This window comes from Scardinius erythrophthalmus (assembly GCF_964197995.2).
Source record: "Scardinius erythrophthalmus genome assembly, chromosome: 1".
Taxonomy (NCBI): domain Eukaryota; kingdom Metazoa; phylum Chordata; class Actinopteri; order Cypriniformes; family Leuciscidae; genus Scardinius; species Scardinius erythrophthalmus.
Window position 1 is genome coordinate 8773853 of NC_138221.1, and position 17587 is coordinate 8791439.

At 38.2% G+C, this 17587-nt stretch overlaps 1 protein-coding gene across 1 annotated transcript in view; it reads left to right on the forward strand.

Annotated features, from left to right (window-relative positions):
* The window catches only part of LOC308700561 (CD276 antigen homolog), a 1553888-nt gene that overhangs the window by 995776 nt on the left and 540525 nt on the right, over nt 1-17587 (forward strand). The window lies entirely within an intron of this gene.

Genomic DNA, 17587 nt, shown 5'->3' on the forward strand with positions numbered 1-17587 from the left:
AATTCCAAAGGCCAAGGGAACTTTATCAGGATGCATAGTATCCTGGATCCATGAAGTAACTGGCCTTATAAAAAAAATAAAACTCTGCCTGCCTCTATGGGAATTTAACATAGGGGTGTCCAAACTTATGCACCCTGTATTTTAAGGAAGAACATTTATTTATTTACGATACATTATTCATTCACAAAGAAAATTGGTGTCCTTAAAGGTTGGATTTTTCCTATTTTTTTTAATTAAGGCATTAAGTTCAGTTTCCAAAAGATGATTTTTTTTTATTCAACAACTTTAGTATGGGTGTCTATAGGGCTGGGTACCGAGTTCGATACTTTTTAGGTACCGACCGAATTGCATCGATACTATCGAGTATCGAAAAATGACTTGTTTTTCGGTACCAGATTTCGATACCTAAGGGGTTAACTCGTCAACGTCAGTGCTCAAACTCTACACACACGAGACGCGCGGAACTCTCCGCGCACATACTCATTTGAGACACGCGTGTACTCAAACTGTCCACGCACATTCTCTTATGAGACGCGAGCACACACACACAAACTCGCGCACATACTCAATGAGACGCGAGCACACACACTCACAATACCTACCCTAAAGATGTGGAAAAGTCGATCAAAAGTGTGGCTACATTTCTCCAGGCTCGATGCCAACAGCGCGCGATGCAGTATTTGCGGTAAAATAATTGCTGCAAAGACCGGTACCGCAACAGATATGACGAAGCCCTTGACAGTGCACGGAGTAAACATAAGAGCAGAAAGTGGCTCCGTCTTCGACTGGTAAATGAAGAGATACCTTGTTGATCACTCTGACAGTGTTAATATTGCAATAATGACCTACTGAATGTACACTGCCGTTCAAAAATGTGTTGGTCAGAATTTTTTTTTCAGTAAGGATGCATTAAAGTGATCAAAAATGACCTTAGAAATATTTTGTAACATTACACATGTTTTTTCAAATAAATGCTGTTCTTTTGAAATTTTTATTCATCAAAGAATCAGCGTATCATAGTTTCCAAAAACTGTTTTCATGTTTCTGAAGGATCATGTGACACTGAAGTAATGATTTTGAAAATTCAGCTTTGACAACACAGGAGTAAATTACATTTTGAAATATATTCAAATAAGATTTTAAATTGTAATACTATTCCACAATATTACAAGTTTTACTGTATTTTTGAACCAAACAATAATAAATAAAACCAAAGTTTTTCTGAGGTAATGTGTTATGTAATCTTGTTAAAATGGATTTCATAAAATTGGTATCGAAAAAAGTATCATTCAGGAACCGGTATCGAAATCAAGGTATCGGTATTGGTATCGAAATTTTTTGAACAATACCCTGCCCTAGGTGTCTAAACTTATGCATAGCACTGGATGTGTATTTTGGTGCCTTAGGTTTTTTATGAGTGTTGTCTATTCTGGGATACTCAGTTGAAATGCAGTATGTTAGCATAAAGTTCGCTAGCATTATTATAATACCTAGTGTAGTGTTACACTACTAGTGTGTTTATGTGTGGACTCACCTGACATTGTATAGTTATTAGCTAATGTGTGTTATCTGGTATATTATTTGGTTATATAAGCAGCTAAAGTTACTTGAAGGGAAAGTTGTAGTAATTAGGCTACCATTTACTAGCTTTACTTATTGCATCATACTATATACTCACGAAGACAGACAATCAAGTCAAGTCAACTTTATTTATATAGCGCTTTTCACAATACAGATTGTATCAAAGCAGCTTCACAGTATTAAATAAAATAGTACATCAGTGTTTGTTTCTAGTGCAAAACGTCCACGTTTGGTAATGCTGATCAATAGTATTGTTGATTGATTAATTAAATTAAGTATCCCCAACTGAGCAAGCCAAAGGCAACAGTGGTAAGGAACCGAAAAACTCCATCAGGTGACCTAATGGAGAAAAAAAAAAAACCTTGGGAGAACCCAGACTCAGTCGGGGGCCAGTTCTCCTCTGGCGTTTATGAAGTAGAGGCCGGATTTAACTGAAAGATGAACAATATTATATGAATGCCTGGCTGAAGAGATGCGTCTTTAATCTAGTTTTAAACTGGGAGAGCGAGTCTGAGCAACGAACAGTATCAGGAAGGCTATTCCAGAGTTTTGGAGCTAAATGTGAAAATGCTCTCCCTCCTTTGGTGGATCTGGATATCCTAGGTTTGACCAAAAGCCTCGAATTTAGTGATCTTAAAGAGCGCGATGGATTATAGGGCGATAGAAGATCCGTTAAATAGACTGGAGCTAAGCCGTTTAGGGCTTTATAAGTCAGTAGCAATACCTTGTAATTAATACGTGACTTTATAGGTAACCAATGTGGAGATGATAAAATTGGTGTTATATGATCATATTTTCTTGATCTAGTAAGAACTCTAGCGGCTGCATTTTGGACTAACTGTAGCTTGTTTATTGAGGACGCAGGACAACCAGCTAATAAAGCATTACAGTAATTTAGTCTCGAGGTCATGAATGCATGAACTAACTTTTCTGCATCAGAAACTGATAGCATATTACGTAGCTTAGCAATGTTTCTAACAATCATCTGCTGGCTGTCAATAAATCCGTTGAAGAGCATTAGAGCATTGGATTGCATTCTTACCGATGCACCAGTGGTCACATATACTCAACTAGCTACAGTTACAGTCCTAGCTATCAAGTCACCATTACAGACATAAGTGGTTGTTTCACCAGTGTTTGATTAAAATGATTTAAAAATCTAAATGTTATTAAGCTGTAATTTTAATAGATATAGAATATTGAAGTTTTGTGTGTTTTCTGATTGACCACAGCTCTGCCCAAACTTGAAAACTGCTTTATCTCTGATGAACCAAAAGGACAAATCTGTTCACTTTATGATTTTTTATTTCATTAAAGATGGTTTGATAGATTTGGGATGAAACAGGATAGGTTGATAACCTTTAAGATACACAAACAAAACATGAATTAGTTACAAATAAATCTCAATAACACTCTCAAAGTAATAATACAAAAATGGTACTGAATCCTCAAACCAAACAAAGTGTGGCATCGAAAAGGTGAGTTTCGTTATTCTGGACTCAATTATAATTACAACACCGACTACGCCACCCTGGGAATTTCACCCAGGGAAATAATGGTCCAATAAGGACACACAGGTTCGTTCCCACAAAGACACAGCAGAGACGTGAATATAGAAAATAACAATAATACTTTATTATAATAACTAGACTAAAAGCTTGACACACACACACACACTTCAATACACCAGGGGTTAATGTGGCTTCAGAATCAAAACTAAAGGAAAATAGCAAAAATCAAAGATAACATGTCAGATGGCAAGGAGAAATAACAAACCTACCCAATTCCATTTCACTACAAGCACTTCAAACGTACAGTAATGTACTCACTTCACCACAAGCACATGTGCATTCAAGTGACAGGGAATTCAAAAGACTCAAATCACTCAGTGAACAAGGGTACCCATTAACTTGGACCTAGATTGGTCTGCACTCCTTCTCAGCCGGTCCAACAAAGTTAACAAAATCAATGTCAAATTGTCACAAATCAATAAACAAGAAAAAAAGAACAATAATCAAAAATGTCAAATCAATAAACGAGAAAAGAAAAGTACAAGTTGATCAACAAAATACAAAGCAGAAAAATAAATCAATAAACAAAAAAAGAAAAATACAAATACAAAGTTGATCAACAAAATACAAAAATAGCAACAAAATAACAGATGCAAATCACATTCAGGGATGGATTACTGACCGGGCCTATGGGGCCAGTGCCCAGGGGCCCTTGCCTACCAGAAGCCCGGGGGGGCCCTGGGGTTTAAGGCCACGCAATCCAGTTTGGTTCACAAAACCCATTAACAATGAAAACAAATGTTTATTAATTCTGTAATATATGTGTCCCATAGCCTACACAAGGCCTCTTAAACAAGGCACTTGGACTATGAGGGCTCCCTGGAACTTACTGTTGGGCCCTATGTGAATATGAAGGCCCTGTGGAGTTACAAATTTAAGAATCTGTATAAGATCTGCTGATCTTATGTCCTTACATAACATAACTAAGTTAGAACAATACTAAGGTAGAGCACATTGAATTTAGCATTTAAGGTTATGATGATGATATCAGCTGTTAATCAAAGTTTCCAGCAAGAGATTCGTGCCAGTCCTGTTCTCTCTATTGTAAGTTAAATGAGTCAGATTGGTAGTCTAACAAAGATATCAATAGCAAAATTAGTTTTAACATTGTGACCATTGCATATCGACATGATGAAAATATTCATTCAAAATCATTTGTGCATTAATGCTGCATAATTATACCCGAGAATGCTTTGACGCGTTTCCACAGCGCACAATGCTTAAGGGAACGTCTGCCAATTCCACCAACTGCGGTAAACGTAGTCTATAATGTGTATTATTTAAAATTACTTTTAACATTTAAAAACAGACGTTTTCAAATTCCAAAGCTTGTAGAAGGTTCCTAATGGCAATACTGACTTATCCTTGAGTGAATTAACTTGTCTAAGAAAATGATTCATAAAACGTATAAATATCAGTTTAGCCTATGTTCACAGACAAAAATGAAAAGACTAAGTTCAGCTTTAGGAGGGGAAGAAATAGGCCAGGATAAGAAGACTGAGAGAAAAAGAAATATGAAGATGAGGAGAGAGCACGTATTGACAAATAATCTAATGACAAGGTTTTAAAGCTAGCCTATTTCTTATCATTTTTTGGCCTTCAAAAGTCCTAAATTGCACATATGTAGATCAGAGAAATTCAAATTTTCTCAAGGGGGAGCATGCCCCCGAACCCCCCTAACTACGCCGGGGCGTTGAGTCTTGTTGCCCAGGGCACAGGAAATTCTTAATCCGGCCCTGAGCTCAATGAAATAACCACTTATGATTTCGGGGGTTTACATAGCAGGCTATTGTCCGGTTTCCCCGGCAAAAGTGTCTGATCAAAAGTAACCTGCCTTGTGTTGTCTGTTGATGTCAGTGGCCTCTTTGCTTCGGGATTTTTCATAGCGTGAAAAAACGGAGAACAGTGTCAACACGATGCGTGAGATTTGGCAGCCCTGTCTCCACCAACAACATTGTGCATTATATTTATCAAAAAACGATTTTATTATCGAACTGAGGGGGGGGCTGGGGGGGCCTTTGGAGATAACTGGCCCCAGGGCCTTTACAAGTCATAATCCGTCCCTGATCACATTAAACCTTGTCCATTAACAACACACACACACACACACACAAAGGATGCCTTTAAGATCACGCAAACTCACAACCATTAATACCTATTTCTCACGCTCGTACACTCGTACATATACACGCTCGCACACACTTCCAACAATAAATAAACGCACTCAAACAACTCACATCAACTTTCCATTCATCCACACAACCATACAAACCCCACAGACACAATCTTCCAGTTGAAACAGTGCGGAGGTGGCCAAACGGCCACACGGATTAATACTCGGGTCTCACAATCTCCCAATGTCAAGTTCACTTGATGTGGACTGGTCAAGCAGGCGCAATTGAGTTGAGGCAAGACGGAACGTCGCGGCAACGCGCAGCGACAGTAGTCTATTCAAGACAACGAAGGCAAAGACCAAACAGGAAGGAAGGAAGGGGAAGCCCGGTCACAGTCCCAATCAGCTGTCATCACACGGACATATTACCGGCTCTTGGCCTCTTTAGCTACAACAGAGGGGAACACGATATAAACAAATCATTTCGCGGATATCCACCCATTAAATCAAATCATTTACCCACCTGATTATTAACAAATCAGCCCTTCCAACGTCAGACCACGATAGATAAACAGCCCAGGATGCATACTAAAAACAACAGAATGCATATAGCCAACAGCTCGCCCCACATTAAATATTGATTTCTTCCTGGTAACATACCCAAATACAGCGTGGCTCAGCTCAAAGATCCCCATAAGGGAACAACTCGAAAGAACAGCGTCCAAGTTTGCAGCAGTCAACGCACTCCAACAACGCAATAGCTTCCTTATACACACACTCACGCACCTATAGCACACCTGTATCTAATTAGGTGATTACCATTCATTTGTACTAGGGTTGTACCAAAATTAACGAGCCAGCTATGACTACTACAAAAGTAATTTAGATCTCTAAACCTAGGATCTCTAATAGTTAATAATTAAACAATACACATGATCCCATAATTAAATGTATAATAATTAAACAATACACATGCTTAGAGTAACGTTACTTCTGTCAAGTTCTACGTTCACATAATAAAGTCTGCACTATTTAATTTAAATTGCACGTTACAACCAAGTCATATACTCACAATTCACAAAAAGTCATATACTATATACAAAAAGTCATAAACTGTAGAAGCATGAACTCAACACATTCAATCCTACCAGTTGCGTCTTTGGATGATCAGGAGCTGTGGTCACAGTATCTTTCTTCAGGAACAGGTGAGAGAGCCAACAGAGCTCTTACCAAACATTTCAATGCCATGCACTCCCTGTGGGTTCTCAGGTAAATATGTGCTGCGTTCCAGTCCACTTTTAGACACGCACTTGCGAACTTCCCTAAGCACTTCCCCTCGGGGGAATCCCTGCCGCCATTTTGAAGTGCGTTCCACTTCGTGAAGTGGACGAGGGAAGTTTATATGGACAGACCCTCGTTCCCTCGATTTTGACCGAGGGAGCGAGTCTGCTTCAAATGTACACTTCAGGCACCTATATGTCCCACAATGCAACACGATTGTGACGTCACCGCATATCTCGTCTAATCACCACCACACAGACAACTCTATGATATATTAATTATAATTTTTTTTAAATTTAAAACAACCCAAACACACCTATAAACATTTGGATGCTGCATTAAACAAATTCTTAAAGGGAAAAAAATGTAAATAATAAATCAACTCCACAGCTGATTCCAAGTGATCAAGTGCTTAGGACGTTCCAGTTCAGCCCATTGCAGTTTCCGCCAGTAGTGGGCACTCGCAATGACGTACATCCGAGTGAACGAGACGAAGGGAAGTTAGCAAGTGAAGGGCATGACATTTTTGGACTGGAACGCAGCCAAGGTCCCAAGAGCACTTCCTAGAAGTTGGTTCCACCAACTCTGGTTGCATGGTTGCCCTCTGCAGTTTGGGAGTGCTCAGTACAACTTGTAACCATGAATTGACACAACAAATATTAAACTAATTTTAAATGCATAGCAATGATTTATTAAAGGAAAAGATACTGCTAAATGTTTTACATTGAACCTATGATGAGCCACGTGAGACATTAACCCTCTGGGGTCTGGGCTGTTTTTGGGGTCCTTGAGATGTTCTGACATGCCCTGACATTTGTGCTTTTTTCAGTTGCTTATAAACATATTAATGGCAAAGGTGTAAATTCACTCTATGAAGCACAAACAGGGCTAACATAATATGTGAGCCACGTGTGTGTACATGTTTTCATTTTTGAGAGAATAATGTTTATGCATGGTTATTGAAAAAACTAAAAACTAAAATTTCTGAAATAAGGCCACAAAACACATAGTAAATATGTGTCAATAAGACTTTTGACTAATGGATGTCCTCGCCTAGAGTTTTTTCTTCAAAATTATGTGAAAATAGTCTTGCTTTATCGTTCACATAAAACCATACATTGATTTAAATTGATGTAAAACAGGTTTTGCTTGGAAAGCCAATATGCGAGGGGGCGTGAACGAGGAGTGGTTTACACCTATGTCCCACCCACTCTGCATAATGACTCTGCATAATTAGCCATTCATTCAGGTGTGAAACTGACTGAGCTACAATGCAAGGACAAAAGATATATTTAGAACAGGGGTGGAGTGGCAATCGGGAGAGTCGGGACTTTTCCCGGTGGGCCGGTAGTGTTTTGAGGCCGCGGAGGGCAGGTCTGATAATAGTTATACATTGCGAGTTATTTTAGCAACACCCGTCTGGCGGCCTGATGTGCGGCCGCTTCTCGCTGGTCAAACTGTGCAGCCTCTCTGCTCAACACAGTATATAAAAGTGCTCAACCCGTTCGGCAGGTCCAACCATGTCTATAGGATTTTCAAAAACATAGGGGGATCAGTGGGCGGCCCCTCCCAAAATCGGGTCGGCCTTTGATGTAAAAAGCCGCCGAACACCTCTTTTTCCTCGTCACGTCTTGGAAGTCTAACGTCCGTAAGAGTGAGTTAAATGATGGAAAGGCAAAAAAGAAAACTTATCTTGTTATTTCGAGATATTAAGACGTTATTTCAACATAATATCTCGTTATTTCGAAATAATAAGTCGTTATTTCGACATAATAAGGGGGCATTCTAATCTGCATTAAGCTAGCCTACATTAAGCGTTCTTAGGCCTAATGGTTTTCTATGGGAGGAAATTGCTTAACGTGTAATTAAACGTTGCGTTCATATTCTGGGCTCATCTGATTTTTAGGCTACATAGCATTTTTATGATTTTAGTATCATAATGATTAATAAATGCATGCACAATTATCCGTGAACTTGATTTGAACAAACGCCTTTCAACTTGTGCAAAATTCAGAATTAAATGAATGTGCAGCAATTTGCACAAATAGAGAGTCTGTAGGCCTACTGTTGTAGCCATTAAATAAGCGCATTTAGTTTCATATTTGTTAAAATATTATAATGTCATTTCTTTTCCATTTATGTTTATTTATGAAAGTGAACAGCACGAATAAGATATGATGCCTATATATCAAGAGACTTGGAGTGGGTGAGTCAGACAGACATGATTTTGACCATTTCATTCAGTTTTGTTTTGTAGAAAACCTTTCATTAAAGTGAATTTCGTTTTGTATAAATTGTATCTTAATTTTAATCATTTTTTAAATAATAATAAACAAATATAACAAACAGACAATATAGCCTAATCATGGAGGCGCCCACGCGGTCAATTGCATTGCACGTTAACTGAGCGCATCTCATCCGAACTAAGTTAATGAAACTCAGTGTATGCCTCACACAGACATGCGAAACACATCAAATACACAAAGCTTGAATAACTTTAAACGAAATAATTCAAAACGAAAAGAAAAAGGCTTGCCTACTCTCTGATTACGTAATCATGCATTTCTCTAGGCGCGTTCACTATGGCGATCGTCAACTTCATCTTTGCAGCCGACACCCGACACTGTCAGAAAACACTAATTTATTACTAAAAATCAATGCACGCGTTACCGGATTTACAAATGCACATCTTGCTTGTTGCACGCACATAAATGTTGAAATAACGAAATATTATGTTGAAATAACCTTATTAGTAAGCTAATAATAGCCTACATCTTTTAGAATATTTGATTGAATGCTAAATGTTGCGCTTGTTCAATTTAATAAAATTAAAACTTTAATTGTGATCATTAAAATAATTGAATATTAAATATTTAGTGGCCAAGTTTTGCTCAATTATTATTTGTATAACTGCGCAGCTCCCCCGTCAATGATCTAGCACCCCTCAGCACAAGCGTTAAAAAAATTTGCCGCTGAGAAGGTCAGACTCAAAAGGAAAAAAATTATGGAGGAGGAGGCAGTGAAATGCTCCAAAATAACAGACATGTTCCGGGCATCAACAAGCAAAGATACTACAGGTGAAATAAACTGAAGCACATGTTGTCAAAGCTAGGCACAGATGGGAATTAGCACCAGCTATGCAGCCAGCCAGCCAAAAGCTTGTGTAATTTGAAAGTAGCAGTGGTAAATATGAGACAAATAAAAAGTTTACTATTGAGTGACTATCTAGGCTACTAGTGGCAGATTTCCTAGTTTTAAAACGAGTAACCTCCCTTGGCTGCTGCTGCTATGTTAAGTGTATACAGATTATGTTAACACTAGCAGAAGCTAACGAGCAAGGTGTCGTGTCACCGTGAAAATGCCATGGACCCTTTTCAACAGGGTGATGATGACACGTTTTAACGGTCATCATCCGCATAAATCCTGGAAAGTTTTTTTAATATTTTCAATTTAAAAAAAATATGTATTTACATTTAACACTATTTTATATTATATTACCTTTAATAAAATTACAAAAAAACGAGTTAATGCTGCTGTGAGGGTTTCTAATGCTGCGTCTGTGGGAGTGATGACAAAGTGACTTATATTTCTCTCTTCTGAGTTCTTCTGACTGCCGTTATCCATCTCTCGCAATTTGTTTACTCTTTTAGAAAGTTGTGAAAAAACTATAGAGGAACAAAAAAAATCTATTTAATATTCTCTCATTCACTGCTATATTTTTTAGCAAAGGTTTTTTTTTTTTTTTTTTTTTTACCACCGAGGGCCGGTGGTCTACGAAATTTCCCGGTAGATTTTTTGGTCCCACTCCGCCCCTGATTTAGAAGAAGACTTATATTGACCATTTAAGATTTTGCTTACATCTATCTTGTAAATATGTTTTGCTATTTTATTAAAAAGGTTACAATTACAACAATAATTACAATTTCAACAATATTTCAAGTGTACTCTTTCTTTGTAAAAAAAAAAAAAAAAAGATTATAGGCCTACATTTTATCTATGTATTCATTACTTTCATATTTCGCCTGACTGTAATGTTGTTTTCATGAAATATTAGGGCATATTGTTAATTTGTAGTTTAATACGTTGCTTATAAATAGCCTACATTTTATTTCAACATATTTCAGTCGATTTTTACTCATCTCAGTATAGCAATACAGTTTGCTGAAACATCATAATTCATTCACACACGCGATTTAAATTTAAACTGTCTTTTGCGAACTGTGGTAAACAGCGCGCATCTCTGCCGTTCATTCATTCATAAACAGAAACCCAATTCTCGTGAGAAGGAAAAAAACTTACTAGTATTCCTCAGCTCACTCCTCGATATATACCCGCACTTCTGAGGGACATTTTCCATTATTATTATTCCTCACAGCGCTGACGGTGTAAACAAGTAATGATCTGAATAAACTTGTGTGTTTCCTCGAGCTGATATGGGGGCGTTCACAGGATTGCGCGGATTGCCTCAGCCATTTGCGTTTGAATAGCGCACGCTCTCGGTGGGCGGAGTCACATTACATCTGAATCAGCTGTAATGAGCTCGACTGGAATCGCTCTCTTTTAATACAGATTTCACAAGATGAGAATATTTGTTTTTTATATAAATTACTTCATTTAAAAGAATAGAATTCAAGCTTCATGCCTGTGGGTCTGTATGCCTGATTGACTGAGTATTCGCTGAGTTATTGTTCATTTTCGGACGCGTTTCAGAATGGACTACACTGACAGAGAGAAGGCAGAACTCGCCTCATGTTTATTTTTCTTTATTTGGCAAAAAGCACAACACTTTGTTTTTATTGTGAGTATACACAAAAATAATACACATTTAACAGAATCGATTGATGTATGAAACTTGTTTTGTAAAATCAAAGTCAAAAGAGTATTTCGGGTCTCAATTCAACTCCTAAGGAAAAAAGCGAGCAGATCACGCCGGCGTGATCTCCGACCTCTGAGGGTTAAAGGTCCCGTTGCATGCGATTCCATGTTTCAAAGTTTAGTTAGTGTGTAATGTTGTTGTTAGAGTATAAATAATATCTGTAAAATTATAAAGCTCAAAGTTCAATGCCAAGCGAGATATTTTATTTAACAGAAGTCAACTACAGTGAACGGCTCGTTTGGACTACACCCCTCTACTTCCTGCTTTAATGACGTCACTAGAACCGTGTTTAGACTAACCTCCGCCCACAGGAATGCTCCCTCAACTCTACCGGCTACTTGCGCACTTCTTATAACTTAGGCTACTGTGTTTACTGAGCTCTTACGGTGATTTTCTGACGCTTCATCTTTTGTGTGATGTACAATAAACTTTATTAAACTCATCAGTACATGTTTGATCATCATTCGGACCTGGTCTGAAACAGCAGACTTGTAGGCTGTTAATAAATAATGGATACATACAAGCAGATGACAAATACGTTATAATAACCATAATTAAACTACTAAACCATACCTGTTTCATCTCTATACGCACTCTGACTCTGTAGGCATTATTGTCCGACTCGAAATGAACACCGTTACTGAGAGTCTCTGATATTATCATCTTTCCGTGAGATGAAATTGTCCTGAGAGACTGAGCTCGAGCTCATGAAGCTCCGCCCCCTGGGTCGTCCAGCAGCAGCTCATTTGCATATAAAGGGCACACACTGAAACAGCTCGTTTTTATGAGCCCCAAAAAATGTCAATTTCAACATGCTGTAAAAAATGATCTGTTGGGTATTTTGAGCTCAAACTTCACATACACACTCTGGGAACATCAGAGACTTATTTTACATCTTGTGAAAAGGGGCATAGAACGGGACCTTTAAATTCGGGCGGGTGGCGGCTGAAGCAATCAAATGAAAAAAGTTTGCCACTAAGCAAACCTGCAAGTTATGAGCTGGGTTATTTTGTTTCGATATTAGCTACATTTTAAAACAGCCAGTCATTGGAGCCTACCACTCATGGAGGCAAAGAAAGAAATGTAAGAAAAAAAGTCGGAAAACTTTGCCCATTATTTAGATGTGCAAGGCAAGCAGGCTAGTTTTCGGTTGTTATGGACAATTAAAAATGTGAATATTCACGTTGCACTAGCGGTGGACTTTCAGCGAGTTTATTTAAACATTTATTTTTTAAAGAGCCGTTTGTGAGTCAAAAGAGCCGGCTCTTTTCAGTGAGCTGAGTGAAACGAGCCGGCTCACGAAAAAGAGCCGAAATGCCCATAGTTATTAGGTGGCCAGTGTTTCACTTTCCCTCCAATAATATTTTGTTTTAATATCGCGGCGACGTATGTGTGATTATTGGGAATATAATAAAGACACCTGGACTCGGTCGAGACCAAAAGCCATATTTGGCAAGACCAGTGGCCGAGACCGAGACAAGTCCGAGTCCGAATACCAGCGAGTCCGAGACAAGTCCGAGACCATAGAAAAGCGGTCTCGAGTCCAAGACCGGACTCGAGTACTACAGCCCTGACTATATGTACATTTATTTCTGTGTTTATGATTTGAACTGTTTTTCTTACCATTATTCATATTGGGAAGAATTTAAATTAGTTATATTATTTTATTTATTTCTAGATCCCTGTATTTTAATGAAGAAACAGAATAATGTTAGGATTAGCAATACAAATAATGAATGGATTATTTCTCACAGGGTTCTTCACTTGAGCTTGTGTTTCTGGTGTCCCACTTTCACATGCGCATGAATGGAAGTCAGTGGAAGAAAAGGTGTGAACGGCCATTAATAATTCAAAACGTTTTTAGTAAAATAAATATCAATCTCAAAGTTGGTGTCAAAATATGGCTACAATGGGATTTGTCCCTGGATTCAGATTCGATAATGTTTTAAAAATAATTGGAAGAAAAATGTCCCTCGTTCAAGGAAATTTTCAAGTGTCAGTTAGTATAAAAACAAACTCAGTAACTGATATATTTTTGATTTTGGGCAGATCAGTGAAGCTCCTCCCACACCAATTGCATCATCAACGAAGCTCCTCCCACATCAGTCACATGGTCAGTGAAGCTCCTCCCACATCAGTCACATGGTCAGTGAAGCTCCTCACACATCAATTCTCCAATAAATGCTGTAAATTCCCATCAGCTACAAGTGAAGACGAGCATCAGAGCATCAGGAAGAGCTGAAATCTGCAAAGACTGAGTTTATTAAAGAGGACAGAGAGAACATGAGTGATCCAGAACCCTGCAGAATAAAACACACTGAAGATCCTGAAGAACAAAGAGGTTGGTGTTTATTCTTCATTCATTCATGATGCTGAGGAACATTCATGTTAGAAACATTCAAGCACTTCATCACATTTAGGTAAACAGTTTAACTATGAAACGGTACAGAATGTTCTTGGTTTTTCTTCAACAAATGGTCAGTAAAGGGAGGTTTGAGAAATTTTTATATTGATTATCAACATACTATTTTAACTGATAAATAATCAATTTATAAAAAGGCAGCAAATTATCATAATATTTAAAACAGTTGTCTACTTTCTACTATTACTTTAGGGCTCACTTTCATGTCCAATTTATATTTCTTTCAGTGTATTATTTTGATGTACTGAATTTTATTTAATACATTTTTATTTCATGTCAGACCCGATGGAAGAGAGCGAGGAGAGTGAAGAACTGAGTGAAGTGAAGGAGAAACATCATGTCCAACCTGGAGAAAAACCTTTGAGTCGTTCAAAGACTAAAAAGACATTTTTAAAGAAAAGAAGAGCCAAGAAATCTTTCACCTGCACTCAGTGTGGAAAGAGTCTCACAAGCAAATATGGTCTTGATGTTCACATGAGGATCCACACCGGAGAGAAGCCGTTCTCATGTGATCAGTGTGGAAAGAGATTTGCTGTTAAAAGTACACTGAAGCTACACATGAGAGTTCACACTGGAGAGAAACCGTTTAAGTGTGATAAATGTGGGAAAGATTTCAGTCGATCATCATCCCTTAAATTACACATGATGATCCACACCGGAGAGAAGCCGTTCACATGTGATCAGTGCGGGAAAACATTTATTTGTGAAACACTTGACAGTTCATACGAAGGAGAAGCCACATTCATGTTCTGTGTGTGGAAAGAGTTTTTCACAGCGTCAAACTTTACATAGACACGAGAAAACACACACTGGTGTGAGAGAGTACATTCTACATTCACACTGGTGTGAGAGAGTACAAGAGTGCTTTGAGTGTGAGAAGACTTTTACTACAGCAAATGGTTTAAAACTGCACCAGAGAATTCACACTGGAACAAACTTTACAAGTGTTCACACTGTGACAAGAGATTCAGTCAGCCAGCAAATCTGAAAACACATGAGAGGATCCACACTGGAGGGAAACTGTACACGTGTGATCAGTGTGGACAGAGTTTTGCTGTTAAAAGTACACTGAATATACACATGAGAGTTCACACTGGAGAGAAACAGTTTAAGTGTGATAAATGTGGGAAAGATTTCAGTCGATCTTCACACCTTAAAGAACACATGAGGATCCACACCGGAGAGAAGCCGTTCTCATGTGATCAATGCGGCAAAACATTTGTCTGTGCATCAAACCTGAAGACACACCTGACAGTTCATACGAAGGAGAAGCCGCATTCATGTTCTGTGTGTGGAAAGAGTTTTTCACTGCTGCAATATTTACATAGACATGAGAAAACTCACACTGGTGCGAGAGAGTACATGTGCTTTGAGTGTGAGAAGACTTTTACTACAGCGGGCAGTTTAAAACAGCACCAGAGAATTCACACTGGAGAAAAACCTTACAAGTGTTCACACTGTGACAAGATATTCAATCAGTCAGCAAATCTGAAAACACATGAGAGGATCCACACTGGAGAAAATCCTTACAAGTGTTCACACTGTGACAAGAGATTCAGTCAGTCATCACATCTGAAAACACATGAGATGATCCACACTGGTGTAACGACTGAGTGCGAATCAAACACAAATGAAGCTTCCAGGTGTTTTGTTCAAACATAACTCCACACAGGACTCAACATTCCAGAACTTAAATCACCAATCCAGAGCCATAAAATCAGGCGCCAGCCAGTCTACGCTAACCAACGAAAACCCCCAGCTAAGAACTTTATGGCCATGCGGGCTTCAAAGAGATGAGCCCAACTAAAGGAAGAACGTGTCAATGTTAGATTGGTTCCAAAGACTGATTGGTTCAGAGATGGCTAAAGCTCTGTGCTCGATCAAGATAACAGCAGAGAAGCTGCTGGACTCCACACAGACACAAAGCAGACCCCAGTCTCCTTAAGGAGACCTATGAATGACCCAGTGTTGAAATCACTTCAAACCAAAGAGACTGAGACTTTGACTCTGGGATCAAATCATTCAGAACAATTGTCGATGGACTTATAATCAAACATCATGCAACTACATAATTCTGTTGTTTTTTCAATATGTGTGCATGTCTAATATGCTTAGATCCCATATAATTCATGTAATTGTTGTAACTATTAGATGCTTGAATGAAAGTGTCGTGCTTCCTATCGCTACGATCGTATGTTCTTAATTCAAAAGATGGCTTGCGTGAAATTTGTGTGAAATGTTCTGTATTCTTATAATAGTAATAATGTCTAAACTGTGGCCTCTTTCCTCTCTGCTAGAGCTTAGAGAGTAAGGAGAGCACAGATAAGCTTGATTTATGATAAGAGATGAAGAGAACACCACCTCCTAAATTAAGCCAGTGTCTTAATTGGTCAGTTCTCTTAGGATGCTGGACAAACATGTGAGTTTAAAAATCTTAGACCCGAACAAAGTTTGCGCGCTCCCTCGGTGAAAGAATTTTCAACAAGGTTGAAAAGGTGCGCGAAGGGAGAAGAGAACAGAAAGACAGTAACCATGTAGAAGCGCAGAGACAAAGAACCCAAATCAAGATCAGAAGAACGGGTTCAACAACTTCATTCAAGCCATCTAACTACTCTCATCTCAATTTCCTTTCTTTTCTTAGTTTCTTATTTTCCGTTGTGAGTCTCAGTTCTAAGTTAAGTTTTGTGACAAGATTTCGGCCCACGTTTCTTCTGCAAAGCCAGCTTCAACAAAGACTTTCATTCATTCGCCAGCACACCACGTGATTAAGTGCATAGAATCTTGGGATTTCATCATCTTACTCTTAAACTCACTCTTTCCTCTTTCTTCCTTTCTGCAATTTGTGTGTGCGCGTGTGTTTGTGTTAGATATTAGTTTTAGTCTGTGCTAGAATAATCAATAAAGTCTTGTTTGTATTTTTAAAGAGAAGTGTTACTTGTGTTATGTGCTTACAAAATTAATGTCTTAAACTGCTGATCTAAGTTACCTTGTTAACCCCATGGGGTCGACAATCGCGCCGGCGCGATAGGCTCGCTTTTTTCAGTTCAGGTCAAAAGAAATTAATTTTGCTCTGTGGACTTTGATATTACAAGCAAGTTTCATACATCAATCGATTCTGTTAAATGTGTATTATTTTTGTGTATACTTACAATAAAAACAAAGCGTTGTGCTTTTTGCCAAATAAAGAAAAATAAACGTGATGCGAGTTCTGCCTTCTCTCTGTCAGTGTAGTCCATTCTGAAACGCGTCCGAAAATGAACTGTAACTCAGCGAATACTCAGTCAAACAGGCATACAGACACACAGGCATGAAGCTTGAATTCTCTTCTTTTAAATGAGGTAATTTAAATAAAAAACAAATATTCTCATCTTGTGAAATCTGTATTAAAAGAGATTAAAACACTCTTTTTAACTAGGTTATGAATGTGGTTAGTAACATACATACTTTATATATGAAGGTCACCTATTAATACAGAATAAATTGCATATATATTTCACTTCTAAAACTACAATGGTGATTAATATCATATCAGCCCATATATATGAGGCGTTCTAATAGAATAAATTGCATGTTCACTTAACAGTACTGATTCAATGGCTGCTCTCACTAGTCTTATGAGGTGGAAAATCTGAATCTCGGCAAGATTTAATATTTGAAGTTTTGCCATGTTTATTTAGAGCAAGGCAGTTAGGGGTTTTGGTATTCTTCCTCTGGGTGCCAGCACATGTGGGTGTGGATGTAAG